General features: G+C 34.7%; 1 protein-coding gene across 1 annotated transcript in view; it reads right to left on the bottom strand.

Annotated features, from left to right (window-relative positions):
- Window positions 1–16,975, bottom strand: part of CTNNA3 (catenin alpha 3) — a gene marked incomplete at both ends in the record, with an annotated part of 1,381,762 nt that overhangs the window by 362,779 nt on the left and 1,002,008 nt on the right. The window lies entirely within an intron of this gene.

Raw genomic sequence — 16,975 nt, 5'->3', positions numbered from 1 at the left:
ATGCTTGTGGTATTATGTCCAAAATTGTAGATTTATCATTTGGAGAGACTAAAAGATATACTTACTCCATTTAACTGGGGCTGGTTCCACCACTTATTCTACCTTACCTATGACTTATTGTGAGAATAAACACACTGTCCTATTGGGAAAATCTACTCACTTTCCTCCAAACACACATTACTCTAAGGAGGATCTTGAAAAATTCTAAGAACCCAAAGTATCCTCTCAATCAAACCATGATTAACTTATCTTTTGTGTGTTTTTAATTCTCTCTGATTACTTTGTAATGCAATATAATTATTTTGACTTTTTTTTCCTAGCATGAATGAACTTATCACTTTAAGTAATATTCAGGTTCATATTTTCATCACTATTTTGTCTATGTAGTCTTTTTGAGATACAAAATTTATACTATTTTTATTATTCTCTAACTTACTCCTACTTATATTACTCACTTGTCCCTTTATGTATTCATGTAAAAAAATAATCCTGTCATTTAATGTTTCCCAAACTATAACTAAATACATAAAAAATCTCGACCATGCTCTATTTTTCAGCATTTAAAGTAATGCTATATTGCAGTAAGTAAACAGCAAATAAGTTTTGACTGAAAAAAAAATTAGCAAAGGAAGCTGTACAAATTAGGCCTCTTAGCTGTCTGAGAATATCAGAGATTAATTGGCTATAATTAAGTGATGGGGTTGATAAATAAGTTGGTTGCTTAAATATTCAGCTCCTGAGTAGTTATCCTAATTTTCTTTAAGTCAAGTATTCTTTACTTGCATGAAGTCACCCTCAGACAACTGAGTCAAGAACAAGATACTGTACACTTCTGTGGTCCTTTTTTAATTACAAATTTTCTATTCATTATTCCCCAACTGATTTGTGCTTCTAGAGAAGAAAAATTATATATTATTTATTTTTACTCAGAATTTGATAGGTATAAGATTATTGTATCAATGTGGGACAATACAGTTTTGTTAAAGTGATTTCTAGGCCCTCCCTGGTGGCACAAGGGGTTAAGACACAAACTATGAGGCTATCCACAGCCACTGAGCACGAGTTTGATCCCCGACCAGGGAGATACCCACATGGTGTAGCAGACCTCTCCTGACTCACCTGCTACTCCCCTAAACAGTGTATTTCAGTCAGTATGCCTGTTCTGATCCCCATTCTGTCTCTGCTGAATCCTCTCACCACCCCTGCCCCCACATCTCTGGCCTATACCCCAGTTCTTATATGTATAAATAAATAAATCTTTAAAAAATAAAGTAATTTCCAAATTTGTACCTGAATACATGCCATTGTGTTGCCATTTTTAGCATACATATGTATTATCATTTGATTGTATGCTTGACATTTTTGAAGACTTTTAAAACACCACCCCTATAATGTTAAAACACTTCAATTAAAAAAAATTCTTTGTCACTTCTCATCTTTCTTATGATGTAACTTTATATTCTTAAGTATACATACATTAAAAGTTTCTTGTTCCTGCCAGTATAAGGGAGAAACTATGAGTAGGAGATTTTCATATCTCATTACTTGCATGACTTTATTAAAGAGCAATAATAAACTGAAATGCACTGTTACCCATTTATGGTAGGAAACCATTGTTCCCTATAACTGAACAAATACCCAGATGAGCAGTTGAGTATGGCATCCAAGTAACAAACTTATCACAAAATTTGATTTAAAAACATGGGATTTTGATTTGCATTTCCCTGATTACAAGTGATGTTGAACATTTTTTCATATGCCTGTTGGCCATTTGCATTTCCTCTTCAGAGAAGTTTCTTTTTAGCTCTTCTGCCCATTTTTTGACTGGGTTATTTTCTTTGTTGTTGTTGAGTCTCTACACCAGTGAGAATGGCACATATTAAAAAAAACTAGCAACAACAAATGTTGGCGAGGGTGTGGAGAAAAAGGAACTCTCCTGCACTGTTGGTGGGAGTGCAAACTGGTCCAACCACTATGGAGAGCTGTGTGGAGATTTCTGGACCTACTAAACATAGAGCTTCCATATGATCCAGCAATTCCACTCCTAGGTATTTACCCAAAGGACACAGAAACATCAATTCCAAAGAACACCTGCACCCCTATGTTTATAGCAGCACTATTTACAATAGCTAAGCTTTGGAAACAGCCCAAATGCCCAAAAATAGATGACTGGATCAAGAAGATGTGGTACATATATACCATGGAATATTACTCAGCATTCAAAAAAGATAAACACATGCAATTTGCAGCAACATGGATGGCGCTGGAAGGGATCATGCTCAGCGAAATAAGCCAAAAAGAAAAATAAAAATATCGGATGGTCTCACTCATAGCAGGAATCTAGAAAACTTAAATAAGGGATCAGGAAAAAGAATAACTATAAGAAAGTGAAAATCAAAATCAACAAAAAACTATGAACCAGAGACACTTTTTGGGGGGTGGGGGCCGGGAGGGGAGGGATTGGGGTCAGAATGGGGCATGTGCAGTTGTATGGGGGAATATAAAAATAAAATTTATTATTTAATAAAAAATAAATAAATAAATAAAAACATGGGATTAATCTAAAATCAAATTATGTTGAATTTTTTGGAGTGCTATTTGCTTTTATAATCCTTTTCTATTTTCTACTTCTACCTTTACTAAAGTTTTAAAAGACATCTCTTCATTGCATTGGGTGTACACTTTGAGTAATAATTTATTATCAGTCTTTGTTAGATCAGAAGAGATTTGTGTGATAACACTCAATTTTCACAAAAAGTTAGAGAACACTGGTCTTGCTCAAATCAGTAGTTGTCATAAAGCATCTCAGAGATATACAAAGCTATTGAAAGCTAATTTGATAATTAGTTAGCTTTAAAGAGTCCTTCCAAATAGCTTTGCTCATAGAGTTGTGTGACATGTTTATTCTTAAAAAACTGGACAGGTTTTATATAAAAAGATGCTCTCAAATTTGCTTTCACATTTAAAAAATATTAAACTGCCATTAAAATGGCCCTGCATATTAATTAGGTATTCTTGACTCCTTTTTAATTCTCTTACAGAGTTACTATTTCTGAAAAGAAAAAAAAATCCTTAAATTAATGCCTTCGCTACAATCTCAGATGGATTAGATGATTTAGACATTCACTATATTACTTATAAAATAGACTTTTCTTTACTATTATGTTCCTTAAGCATATGCAAAAACATTACATTAAATAGAATTAAACGAAGTTACTAAAGAAAGGAAAAATCATCTTTGCTAAATTTTGGTTGCTCAAAATTTGAATTTTTTGTATTTCTCTTCAAAATTATTTTACTTTGAGGGAAAGACACCAACCATTGAAAACTATATCACAAAAAACAATAGCAGAAAAAAAGTATTTCTGGAAATAAGAGTAATTTTAGAGGTAAAATTTTATGAGAATTAGAACACAAACCTCAGTTATATTTGTTGTTTTCTGTAATTCACATTTTATTTTCTAGTATATTGGTATTTTCTATTTTAGTCAGAATGTAAGTCCATGAAATCTAATCACCATGTACTGTTCTACTATGTTTATATCTAATAATTATACTATCAACAATAACATTAAACACTGCTAATATTTACTGACATAAGTCTGTGGACCAGGAATATCAAGGGATTTGTATAAATTGTTTAATAGAAACCATTACAAACTTTTAAGTTTGATTATTCATATTCTATAGATGACAAAATTAAAGTTTAGGCAGGTTAAATATTTTCCCTAAGGTTATAGTGTTAGTCAGTATTGGAGCTGCCATTCTAAATTAGCCTTATCTACAAACATTATTTGCTTACTTAAAAAAGCAACAGATCTCTTTGTTCACTTCTGTTCCTTTACACAAATCAGATACTTTATTCTTAATTTTTATTTTCAGAATAATGACTTCTGGTCATTAGACTAATAACAAAATATTCACTACAAAGATGGATCATATGCCCAGTTATCCGAAGGGGGGAAAAATACTTGAATTGGCAGCAATCTCAAACAATAAAATAGTAAATAAAAACCTCTCAATTATATTTTAGAAATTTTCTTCTTCTGTTATAAGGATGTAGGATTTTGAAAACAACTGGAGTAAATTAATTCATGAATCATGTCTAGAATGCAGACAAATGACTTGTATTTAAAAAAAGAAAATGGGGCCTCCCTTGGTGGCACAGCGGTTGAGCGCTGGGCTGCAAAGCTTCTGGTTCTATCCCCAGCCACCGGCGAGAGACCCACATGGTGCACAGACCTCTCCTGCCACCCTCTGTTCCCCTCAGCAGTGTGCTTGGTCAGTCTGCCTGTTCTGTTCCCTGCTCTGGCTCTGGGGAATTCTCTCACCCTCCCGTGCTTCTGACTGTACCCAGGCTTGTATAAATAAATAAATAAATCTTAAAAAAAAAAAAGAAAGAAAATGATAGGTGAAGTGGTGTGTCTAAGAACAGCAGGCTCTTCCAGTTCATTCCTCTTTTAGCAGTTGAGGATAAGGGGGCTATTCAGTTTAAGGAACTTTTCCAACTGTATCATGACAAACCTAAGTCTTGAACATTTTTTTTAATCTCTTATACTTTTCCCACCTGACCAAGACACATAAAGTGATATTTAGAATAACATTGTGAACCTGTTCTCAGTGCCTCTAAAAGTATAAACCCATTTAGCATGAATTAATCATGGAGAGGATTCTTTTTTCCTTATTGTTCTGCTCTGTGAATCAACACAACTTGTTAAAAGTTCCCTTGAGCTCTAAACAGTAGTATTTATTCACCTACTTAACATATATTTATTGAATGTTAATGTGTGCCAAATCTTTTGCTGTATTTCCAAAATTAGATGAAAGCGAATGGGACAGAGAGATATAAACACCCAGAGATGCATAATCTATCTGAGGACATGAAAACAGATGGAACATTTCCAGAACATAAAACATTAAGAAGTTGTGGTAAGCATTCTATAAAATAACTTACTGACCTTTGCCTCCTGATAATTATATCCTATCTTTCAATAACTCAGTCACCTCCTTAATTTAGTAACTAACTTCTAACAAATTACATATAGCAATAATGGTGATATACCACATTAGAAATTAGTTATAAAAAATGTTGGCTTTCATCCTAGTCTTTCTCTCTTTCATTCTCTTGTTTGGATTGTTTGCTCTGAGGGAAGTCAGGTACCATCTTTCTAGAATATTCAGGCAGCATATGGAGAGGCCCAAGTGGCAAGATACTGAAATCTCCTGCCAATAGTCATGTGGATGTGTTTGGAAGCACATCTTTTAGAACCAGTAGATACTTGGATGAGTGCAGCCTTGGCTAAAAGCTTGACTGCAACCTCATTATAGACCCTCAGCCAGAATCATTCAGTTAAGCTGTTGAGATCCCTGACTCTCAGAAACTGTGAAGCAATAAATGTTTGTTGTCTTAATTTGCCAAGTTTTAAGGTAATTTGTTATATAGCAATAGATGAGTAATATAGTTATTTGTTATTGCTCTGGAATTTTAAGGACGAGGGGTAATGAAATAGAAATTTTAAGGAAGAGGGGTAATGAAATGGAATTTTGGCAGATCACATGATTGGAGAAGGAAACTGATCATAAAGTCAGTACTGATGAAAAAGATTTCTCACTTACTTTGAGGTGTAATGTGTCATTCAGTTACTCTATATTAAATGAAATTTTAGCTGCTATACTTTCACAACTTAGAAAGACCTCAGTGAAAAATCAGGAGCCAGCAATTTTGGATGCATAATTTGCAATTATGAAAGCTTACTGAGAACTTTCAAAAAAGAAAAAAGAAAGCCATTAACAACAAAACCTAATGTAACCACTGGCCACAATCTATAGAATTAAAGTAAACGTGTTTGTGTGTGTGTGCGTGTGTCTTGTTCTTGGTATCTTCAAATATTGCAATAATAGCACAAGTTTGGATAATTAAAAGGTCAGCAAAATTCTATAGACTATAATCACGTAGACTTATTATTCAAGATAAAGGACTGAGCAATGTGAAAGAAGAATGTGAGTTATCATCAGGACATAGGAGATTTGCGGGTACACCTAGACAGAGTCCTTCTAGTCACACAGTATGTATTTCATCTCTGTGTGGTTTTAGGAGAGTTCAGGCAAATGATTGCAGCAAAATCTTTTAGGCCTCACTGTTCATATATCCAAGCCAAGCTATGTAACTAGTTATATAGATATAAGTCATCAATCTACACATCTCTGAATAATTTAAATAAGCTGACCCTGGATGCCATCAGGGGGGTTTCAAACACATTATAAATGACTAGTTGGTTCACACAACTTTATCATAGCCAAGAGTCTACACCAGACTTCCAGATAGCCTTGGAGATAAGCAGAGAGATACACCAGACATCTGTATGATAATTCTATACAATGATTACTTTCAACACAGAAGAAATCAATCATACATATAATATTTGTATAATATGTGTACTATATATGTGTAGCTATACTGGTATAACATGAAATAATTGTGATAAAATGTACCTATTATTATCAGTACATATATATGTATGTATATGTTATTCATACATACATGAGTTATATGAATATATATCTTTATGTAGAAATTGATAGATTATATTAACCATGTGACATGAAACCTGGTTTGTTAACAATGCCAATAGACATTGGACGTATAGACAGTAAACAAATATATAAAGTTAAACACAAGCTGCTAGCAACACAATTTTAGAGTTTTAAAATTTTAGAGTTGGTACCTGGGTCATGATATTCTAAGCCAACTAGGTGGGGCTTTTATACTAATATCTTTCAGAAAGAATAGTGAATACTTTGTTTATCATATGACCAATCATTCTGAAGCTATTCAGATCAGAATAATTGTCTGAATCCTTTTAGAACTGTGTTTATCATGCAGTCCATTGGCTTTCTGTTCAAATTTGTTTCATTCACTTTTTAGACCAGAGTTCTGCCCTCTTGTCCTTGTTTTTCATCACATTCGATTCACTACTTTAGTTTTCCATGTCTTACTATTTTATTTTATCTATGCAAGTTAAATAGACTGGGTTCTTATGCCTATGGAAATTTTGTTTATTTTGTCACACACTTTGGATGAATATGGTATTCTAACATTAAATTAGTTTTCTCATTGAATGCAAAATCATTGCTTCATTGCATTCCAGAATCTGGGGTTGCTGATAAGTTAACATCATTCAAGATGGACCCTTACCTCCTTGACAGCCTCTTCTTGTATATATTTGCAGCATTCACTGCTCTCTTTTATTTATTTCCACATTTCCATGGAAGTAAAAAACACATTCATCAATAAACACAAATAATGAAGAGAGAGCAACTATTTATGTAAAGAAGTAGTTGGTAGGTAGAAAATAAATAGGGTAGGAAAATGTAAGAGAAGTATAATATTTTAATTTAATTTAATTTATTTACTGCTTCTCCCTTCAAAAATAATTTGTATCACTAGGAATAGTCTAATTCCTCTTTCCAGTTACATAAAAATTTCAAGGCAACTGGTATAGGAATGTGCATAACCTTTCTTAAATCACTATAACCTACAATCAACATAGACTTAAGAATCTGAAATCTTAACGAAATACTGCCATCAGTGTTTATAATAAACGATACATTTAAAAATCCCTATCTCAGCAGAGAAATTTTATAATATAAATTGTTCACTTAACTTTTACTGCTGCAGATTTTGTCAGACAGTAAAATTAAATGGTGGATGATCACCAGAATATATTATATTTTCCAAGATACCACTGGGTTGCTAATACATTGCAGGAGAAGAAATTTGTTCCCAGGTGTTATGTGGAATTGGTAAGCAGTAATATTTTCTTATGTAATTAATAAAAGAGAAAGTTGCAAATTACCATGAGTTTGAAATTTTAATTGTGAAATGGAAACATACGTCAGCAGAAATAAGCACGGGCACATGGCGGTAAGACATTCCAGTTGTCTAAAGTTCTTTGTTTTTCTTAAACTACCTCTGTCCTCGCTGAGCTGGTTAAATTCAACACTTCATTGATGTTTACAGATGCTCTCTGGTCCACTTGTTCTACTCCTAGCATTGTTCTCCCATGATGGCTGTCATTTAAAATATCCTTTTCTCCTTCAATCATTTTTCTTTATTTTTTTTTAAACTGCTTTTTTTTTTTTTTAAGATTTATTTATTTATTTATACAAGCACTGGGTACAGTCAGAAGCGCAGGAGGATGAGAGAATTCACCAGAGCCAGAGCAGGGAGCAGAGCAGGCAGAAGGACAGAAGTACACTGCTGAGGGGAGCAGCGGGCGGCAGGAGAGGTCTGCACGCCATGTGGGACCCTCCTCCAGTGTCCAGGGATCAACCGGGGATCGAACCAGTGCTACAGAGGCTGCGGGCAGTTTTGCAACCCAGCGCTCAACCGCTGCGCCACTGGGGAGGCCCAATCATTTTTCTTTATTAAAGATCTTGAAATATCCACCATGTTTTTAGTTTTCCCTCACATGAAGAGATAAAAATAATCTTTAACACATCCACTCATGATAAATGGCTTATTGATGTCATTGAAGAAAATATTCACATCTATTAATAAAGCTTGTAGATACCACTGTCATTTGAAAATGATCCTCTGTTAATTTGTTTTTCTCTTTATGATAATATGCTCTGTCAACTTTGCTTTCATATTCATGAATTCTATTAGCATAAAGGTAATACTGCCTTATTTTGGCATCAGCTGTGGGTACTGTTCATATTAGAAATGCTTAATTCTCCACTTATTAAAGTAGTTCTTATTTTGGACACTTGGCAATATCATCATGTACACTGTAACTATCAACCAGGACTACAGTTGAAGAACCCCAGAACAACTGACATGAAAGAGAGTTTGGAAGGAGAGGCTGGAGAATAAATGGTTAAAACTATAGTCAATTGAACTCCACTGTCTGCACCAGACACTTAACACCAAAAGAAATACAATCTAATTTTGGATTCAGATTTACATGGTTTAATGCTCTTTCAAAACCAAAAGAAAGAAAATCTGAGATATATCATCGCAGTCTATTTTCTAGATTCAGTGACCTTGAACCTCAAATTTAGTTTTATAAATGAGCATATAAAAGTTTTACCAGCTCCAATCAATAAATATAAAACCAGACTTTCCAAACCACATGTAAAGATCTCTAAAAAGGTAAAATGAACTGTCTTTACAACTAAGGACTATTAATACCTGAAATAAATACTTGTAATAACTGAAAGGAGTTATTTCACTAGTTTCATAAATTTGATTTTTCAAGATGGACTCTATCTACTGCCAGAGATTTTCTACATCTAAAATAAAACATACACTACACTATAGTTTATTATACACAATCTAAAAGTTTAGCACATACCACCCTATGCTGTAAGATGTTAGCAATTCTATTATAGAGACATATGGTTGATTTATCCAGAAGATATTTGTCTAATCCAGAGTTTCCTAACAACTGTACTGTGGTATGTGGGTGTGTTTTAATGGGTAAATGTGGTATTGAGATGTTGATCCTGGTGTCCCTGAGGATAGCTGGGAAAACCTAGGACATATTAATACCCCAACACCCTCAATACCTTCTGGCCTTGAAAAGTCACATCACATTTCCCAACCCATGTAAACATTATGAACTTTGAAGACACTCATCTATGCTGAGTGTATTTGTAACAACAAATAATCTTTAGCACTTAGTAATCTTGAAATGAAGAAAGACAAAGTCCCCATCCCTTTGGATTTGAAATTATAGTGATACAATATAACTAAACATTTGTCACTATTGCTTTTAAAGAAGAGAAGAAACCACTGAAGGAGACACTCATACATTTGTGTTGTTGTTTTACTTTTTCACGAGACATTGAAGATGAAGGCATGTCTATCCTGCCACTGTCTTGGCAAAAGTACCATATTCACATCATATAATCAGTTTGGCACTTCTTCCCTGGATTTTAAGTGGCATCATTGCACCTTATTTATGGGAATAAAACATGCATTTTGGGTATATTTTTTTGGGGAGGTCTATTTTAAACACTTCATAAACCCATCAGAAAGATTGGGTTAGGCAAGAATTGGATTAGGCAACAAGGCCCTGAAAAGCAGTGCACCTGATTGGGTGGTATATGTGCAAGTGTTTCCATTACCCCAACATAGATAGGGATTAATCAAGTTGATAAAATCACTCCCCACTTTCCCTTCTACGGTCCTTTTACTCTCTCGTTGATGCTCCTCCTCTCTCCCTCCTCATCACCCCCATCATCCTTTGCTCACACAATCCAAAAACCCTTATATGCCAAGAATGTGTCTCCTAATACAGCAGAGACTGTCTCCATTGAAATTCAAAGGCCCAGAATGCCACCACCACTGTCCCCATACTGACAGTCAAGGTGTAGGCACATGATTTAAACTATGCTTACATGATTCTCAGTCCAGGAAGTCAAATTCAAAGCAAATGAGGCAAAAACAGAGATTAGTTTAGGATTTATTCCAGTGGTGGTAGTACACGGAATGCGGTGGCAAATGAATATACCATCTGTGAAGTCCAGTGTCATAATGTTATGATGCCAATAATGGCATTAAATGTTCAGAGAGGACTGGAATGGCACCTCAAACAGCTGTTCTTTGGGATGATTGACTGGGTTCCTATATGCCTCGACCATTGCAATCTGTCTGTTTTCTCTTCTTGTTCTCCAGCTTTCCAGTGTTTATTTTTCTGCTTAATTTGCTAGAGTTGGATTCTGTTGTTTGCAATGCAGAACTGAACAAAGACTCCATGTCTAATTTTTTTCATATAAAAGCGATTTTTCTTCCTACTTATCCCAACCACATGAAGGACTATAAAATTAATTTGAATTAGTTTTTTTTTAACAGATAATATGTAAAAAATAGGATCAGAATAAAAAGAAGCACAAGGAGAAAGAAACAAACAGAAAAAAAGGTGTGAACTATTTCTCTTTCAAGACAGTTTCATTTTTGCTTGGAGAACATGGCTGGTCGTAGGAGTTTTAGAGTTAAAGATGCTACAAGACCACTATATATTTGCACTGGTGAATATTCACACAGCAGGTCCACATTCTCCACTTCCTTTACAATAATTATTGCTCCATTTAGGCCACAACAACTCATCACTTCTATCTTAGTCAATTTCTCATTTATTATCAGCTTGAAAGTTCTGTAGTTTATATTTTCTAGATGTTTCAGGCCTTCTTTATAAGTCTTTTAAATGCACACTTAAACCTTCTATATTATTTCCTCTTTCGGCATTAATATTTCTATCAAACTATGTTGCAATGTATTCTTTTTATTAATAAGAATATTACAAATCATGACTGTTTTAGATTATTACATGTTACATCTGTTAGGATATAACCATACCAAAAAGGCCAAAACTTCTTTGTCTCACACAGTACATTAAAAAGATTTCAGCTTTTGGGCCTCCCTAGTGGCCTAGGGGTTAAGTCTCAGTGTTATCAACACTATGGCTTGAGTTCAATCCCAGGCCAGGGAACTAACCCATTCCATTCTCACCAGCTGCTCCCCTCAGCAGTGTATTTCATCATATCCACCTGTTCTGCCCCTACTTTGTTGCTGGTGAATCCTCTTATCCCCCGCACCTCTAGCCTATACCCCAGTTCTTATATGCAAAAAATAAAGTTAAAAAATTCATATTTTATATTTTTTGACAAGTTTATATTTCCATTCACTTAAAGTGACAAGATAAGAAAGTACCAGCCCTTCAACTAGATCTGGTTCCCATTCAGATTTTCTTCTTGGACACTTGGAAGCTATAGTAGCTGCTTTCTTCACCTCACAAGGTTCATTCAAGGTCCCTAATTGCTGTGGCAACAAAACCACTTCCAAAGTCAGGGCTTCTTACCATTCTTAAAAGATATAAAGAGCAGGTTGGCATTTAACTTTTGGCTTGGGCATCACCAACATGAAGACACTAGGCTATCAAGGTAAGCCAAAGGAGTGGCAGATAGAAGCTTCTTACTAATATACTCTGTGTTCAAGGATGTCAGATTAGGGCCAAAGTCAAAAGTAAGAAAGTACATGAGTTAGAGGTCTGTCTCAGACTGCTATAAGGAGAGGCAAGTTTGCCAACAATGGTTTCTGTATTTGAAGGCATGATTGCTGTCCCTTATAAGGATTTGCTGGAACCATTAGTGAAATTAAGTTCCATGAGTTCTTTCGACAGATGCAGTTCAATGATGTTTCTTGTAAGTAATTGAATACACAAAAGTCATGATCTCTTGTTCAAAAGCCTGCTGAAGAACCTTTTAAAAATCTGACCCAAGTTTTCTGGAAGTAGCTAATATCTAACTTTGGACAGTAATGAATCACTTCCCTGATCTTTTCTTTGCCCCAGGTTTTAACAAAGTCTACTTCTTTTGAGTTACTTTTTTCCCCCTTAACTGAGATTATAAATTATTATCTTGCTTAACTGTATTAGAAGGTGTCATAGAACTTCATGGTAATGAATTTTAGATTTAAAGTTAGGAAAAGACCTTTTTACTATGTGTGAGAAGTTACTGTGAAATACAAATAGTGGGGAATCTGACTTCAGGCACATTACAATCTAGTGAATGAAACTTGTATGTAAATGGATGATTGTGATAAAAGGTAAAGTTAAATAAGTGTTAACAAGCTCATCCACGCTAATACAGATAATGGGACAATAGTTCTAATTGAAAAGGAAGTTCCTTTTCAAAGATGCGAGCATTTGAGAAGTGCTGAAGAATATAATTACTGAGGAGCAGTAGAAAAGTCATTTCACTGCTGGAATAGAATTAGCAAAGGCAAAGAGGCTTGGTTCAAAAGTTGTTTTGTCATCTTTTAATTGAACACTATGCAAGATGCTATGGTAGTTTCTGGGAACAATAGAAAGAGAAATGATATGTGTATCCTTTTCTCCTGTAGCTTACATGCTACTTTTAAAGGAAAGACATTTCTATTTCAGTATATACTTGAAGATTTCTACAATAGCACATAGTTCTTAGGAGCTATATAACTGAGCAGCAGATTCTTTGAAATCTATAATATATAAAGCAACCAAGAAATCATTATTGTCAAAGAAAGTAACAGGATGTTTTAAGAGGACATGTGATACGGACTATTTCTTGAAAGACAGATACAATTCAATGTGAAAGAAAAGGGGAAGGATATACTAGATGACAGGGACAGAATGATCAGACCAAAGTCAACAATAATCTTGGCATATCCAAGTAACTGAAAACAGCAACTTAGATGAAGTAGTGATGCCTTTTGGTCAAAACCAGAAAAAAAATTAGAACTACATGTTTGGGTGAACTCAAATGTCTACAAAACTTGGCAAATTAAGTGGGAAGAAGACTGGGCATAAAAATGTGAGTGAGTGGACAAGGATAGGCTAATGTGAAGACTATGACCCAGACTCAACAAAAAAGAACACCAATAAGTGCCAGTCATTTGATACATATGCCATTAATCTGTATGTTTAAGGACTAGAAACATTCTTAAGACATAAAATCATGTTGGTTAAAACTCTAGTAGAAACATAAAAATTCCTTGAGTCATATTGAGTTAGACCTATTATATGGACCACTAATTTTCAACCTCCTCTAGACTGTAAAGGGCAAAGACTGTAAGAACTAAGCATTTGTATTTTAACTGTCAATTATGGTTATAAAACGGAGGCACAACAAAAGGAGAGTAACATTTTAAGCAGGCTACAGAATAAAGATATTCACACGTAAAAAAAAACATGAATTGATAGGAGTTACTGTTATTAAAGTTTTTAAAGTGATTTTTAGATGAAATTCATCCTCAAAGTCTGTTAAATTGGTCACAGTAAAAATTTAAAGCAAAATTTTGGGAATATTCATTAGGAGAAACATTACAACTCTGTGATTCTTCTCTAATCTAATAGGGAGAAAATTGGGCATAGATGCTTCAGTTTTGCACCTGAATATACGTGTACTTGACAGATGACTCTTCATCTGCCATCATTATCAGTTACCAGTGGTGGATGTTACCAGGACCTCATGACCTCATGGTTAGATTTATTCACATTTCTGTTCTGGGGTTTTATCCCCAACCTTGTATGAAAGGTTGATAATAAGAATATGACTTCTAGAGACCTCCCTGGTGGTGCAAGGGGTTAAGATGCAGCACTATGAAGCCATCCGCAGCCACTGCAGCACAAGTTCGATTCCTGGCCAGGAAGGTGACCCACATGGCGCAGCAGACCTTGCCTGTCTGGCCCGCTGATCCCCTCAGCAGTGTATTTCAGTAGATCTGCCTGTTCTGTTCCCCACTCTGTCTCTGATGACATCTCTCACCCCTTACATCTCTAGCCTGTACCCTAGCTCTTGTATACATAAATATTTAAAAAAATATAACTTTTAAATCTTCACAGTATAATCCAGAAAGTTCATTATTTAAACAACAACAACAATAAAAGCCAATATATTTATCTCCCCTGTCAAGAATTCCAGACAGGTAGAGGAGTTTAGGAACAAGGAAGAACTGGGCAGAATAATGAATTTCACATGGAGATTACAATATTATGACTCTGTCTGAATGAAATGTAGGATTCCAGATGTCGCCTACATTTCACTTAAAACCAACTTCTAGGATTTATGAACAACAAAAATCCCTGATGTAACAGGACAACCCTGCTTCCTAAGATTGAGAAACACTTAGAAGATCATCAAATCTTGAAAATGTACTAATGAGTATCGAAGTCTGATTAAAATCAATTCAGTGTTCTCAAAGCACTCTTGGTGATTTAGAGTAAGTATGGCTTAGGTTTCATTTTGATGAGGATATTTTCAGGCAAATTTTGTGAAGACAAGGAAGTCTCAGTAATACAATTAAGTAGTTTTCAGGAAGCAGGGTTAAGCAACCCAAGGATAATATAAAAGAAAGGAAGGAACTAGGAAAGAAGGTAGAGAGGGAGAGAGGAAGCAGGGGAGGGAGGGAGGACACATATACATAGACCAGTCACTTGTTAAACTGTGAACTATTCAGCCTCATAACACAAAGCATGGCATATCCAATAAATTAATTTTACGAGTATTTGTGAATAAGTCCAAGTTATTAGCAGATGTGAAAAAAGATGAACACTTTCTGACACTTAATTGAGGAACAGAATAGCTAGAAATATTTTTCATACACATGCTCATATTTTTCAGTTTTGGTTAAGATCAAACTGATCTGTTAGCTTTATTGTCTAATTTATTGTTTAGAATTCCCTTTAGTAGGACATGTTTTTGGTATATTTCAGGGAAAGTTATTTGGAGAAATGTTTGAAGTGAGATATATATAATAAAATGAGTAGCTTTCTCTAAAGATAAGTCAAAAAACTGAAAAACTAGGGGCCTCCTAGTGGCGCAGTGGTTGAGTACGAGGCTGTAAGGCTGCCCGCAGCCTCTGCAGCATTGGTTCGTTCCCTGGCCGCCGGCGAGGGTCCCACCAAAAAAAAAAAAAAAACACTAAAATTATAAAATTGGAGACATAAACTATATTTTATAGTAATAATAATATTCTACTTAAAATAACTCAGAATTATTTTATATTTATTATATTTAGAGTATAGCGCATAATTTACTAGGAAATTTTAATTGCATTTGTATAAAATTAATTAGAGGAAAAGGACATTTTTTTTCTTCTGATTGAAGGATAATCTACCCATATTGGTTAGTTATCTTATAAGTATAAATCTTATATGTATTGACAAGTTTGCAATTAAATGTGTTAAATAACTTGATTCTTTTTTATTTTCTATATCAGATTATAAGAACTGATTATGAACAAGGTATTCACACAACACTCTTCACATTCAGGACACTTTAGAATTTCATTTATACTTTTATGCATACGGCAGATATGGATTCTATAAAAACACAGTGTGACCATAAGAATGCTTCACAAGATCTTACCAATGTTACCATACTGAGACAGAGACAAAATATAGAAAAAGTCCTAGGACAATTTAAGTATTCAATTTCCTACAGGAAGATTTCATTTATCTAAACAGAGGACCCCTACTGTCTCCTCTTAATTACAAATATTTCATTATGAGAAGGTTGGATAAAATCAGATAACTCTGTACTTGATTTTGTCCAGCAAGAAAAGAATATTTAAATGAACGAGGGGGAAGAGATACCGAATTGCCATAACATAATCATTTTCTTAAACAAGTAAATGTATTCCCATATTTAATTGATAAAGCAAATATCACGTGCCGTTTTGCGACATCAGTGGCTTTTGATGAATGGCTACAGAAATACAAGTTTAATATCAAGATATGCAGATATATTTCCTCTGCCTTTCCTTAGTGTGTCCTTCAGTGTTGGAAACTATTTTCTGGCATTTATCAAGGATTTTCTGTATCAACATACTAGGACAACAATGGCATTAACCAGTAAGTCTCCATAAACTGTGCTAAACTTATCTGATGTTTAGCTCTTTAGAACTAGTTCCTAATAAAGGTTGTTAAACTGGTAATGTTTCTTAATCAATAAGCCATCCCCCCAAAAAAAAAATTATTCATCCTCATCTCTTCTACCCTTTCACAAGAGTGTACACACCACCTAAATTGAATATGACCTATTCATAGTATAAAGGACACATCTCTAGGATGATTTAAATAAGAAATTTTAAATATTTTATGAGCATGAATCTACCTTCACCCTAGTGTCAAGAGATTTTTTTTAAAGATTTAATTGTTTATTATTTATACAAGAACTGGGGTACAGGCCAGATGCGGGAGGGTGAGAGAATTCAACAGAGACAGAGCGGGGAACAGAACAGGTAGACTGACGAAATACACTGCTGAGGGGAGCAGCAGGCACGACAGGAAAGGTCTGCTGCACCATGTGGGACCCTTGCCAGCTGACCGGGATGGAACCAGTGCTGTAGAAACAGTGGACAGTTTCACAGCTCTACGCTCAACTGCCTGAGCCACCAGGGGAGGCCCTCAAGAGGTTATTAATAAGAAAAATT

Source organism: Talpa europaea, assembly GCF_964194135.1.
Source record: "Talpa europaea genome assembly, chromosome: 10".
Taxonomy (NCBI): Eukaryota; Metazoa; Chordata; class Mammalia; order Eulipotyphla; family Talpidae; genus Talpa; species Talpa europaea.
The sequence above is the reverse complement of the archived record's forward strand: the minus strand, read 5'-3'. Positions and strand labels throughout refer to the sequence as shown.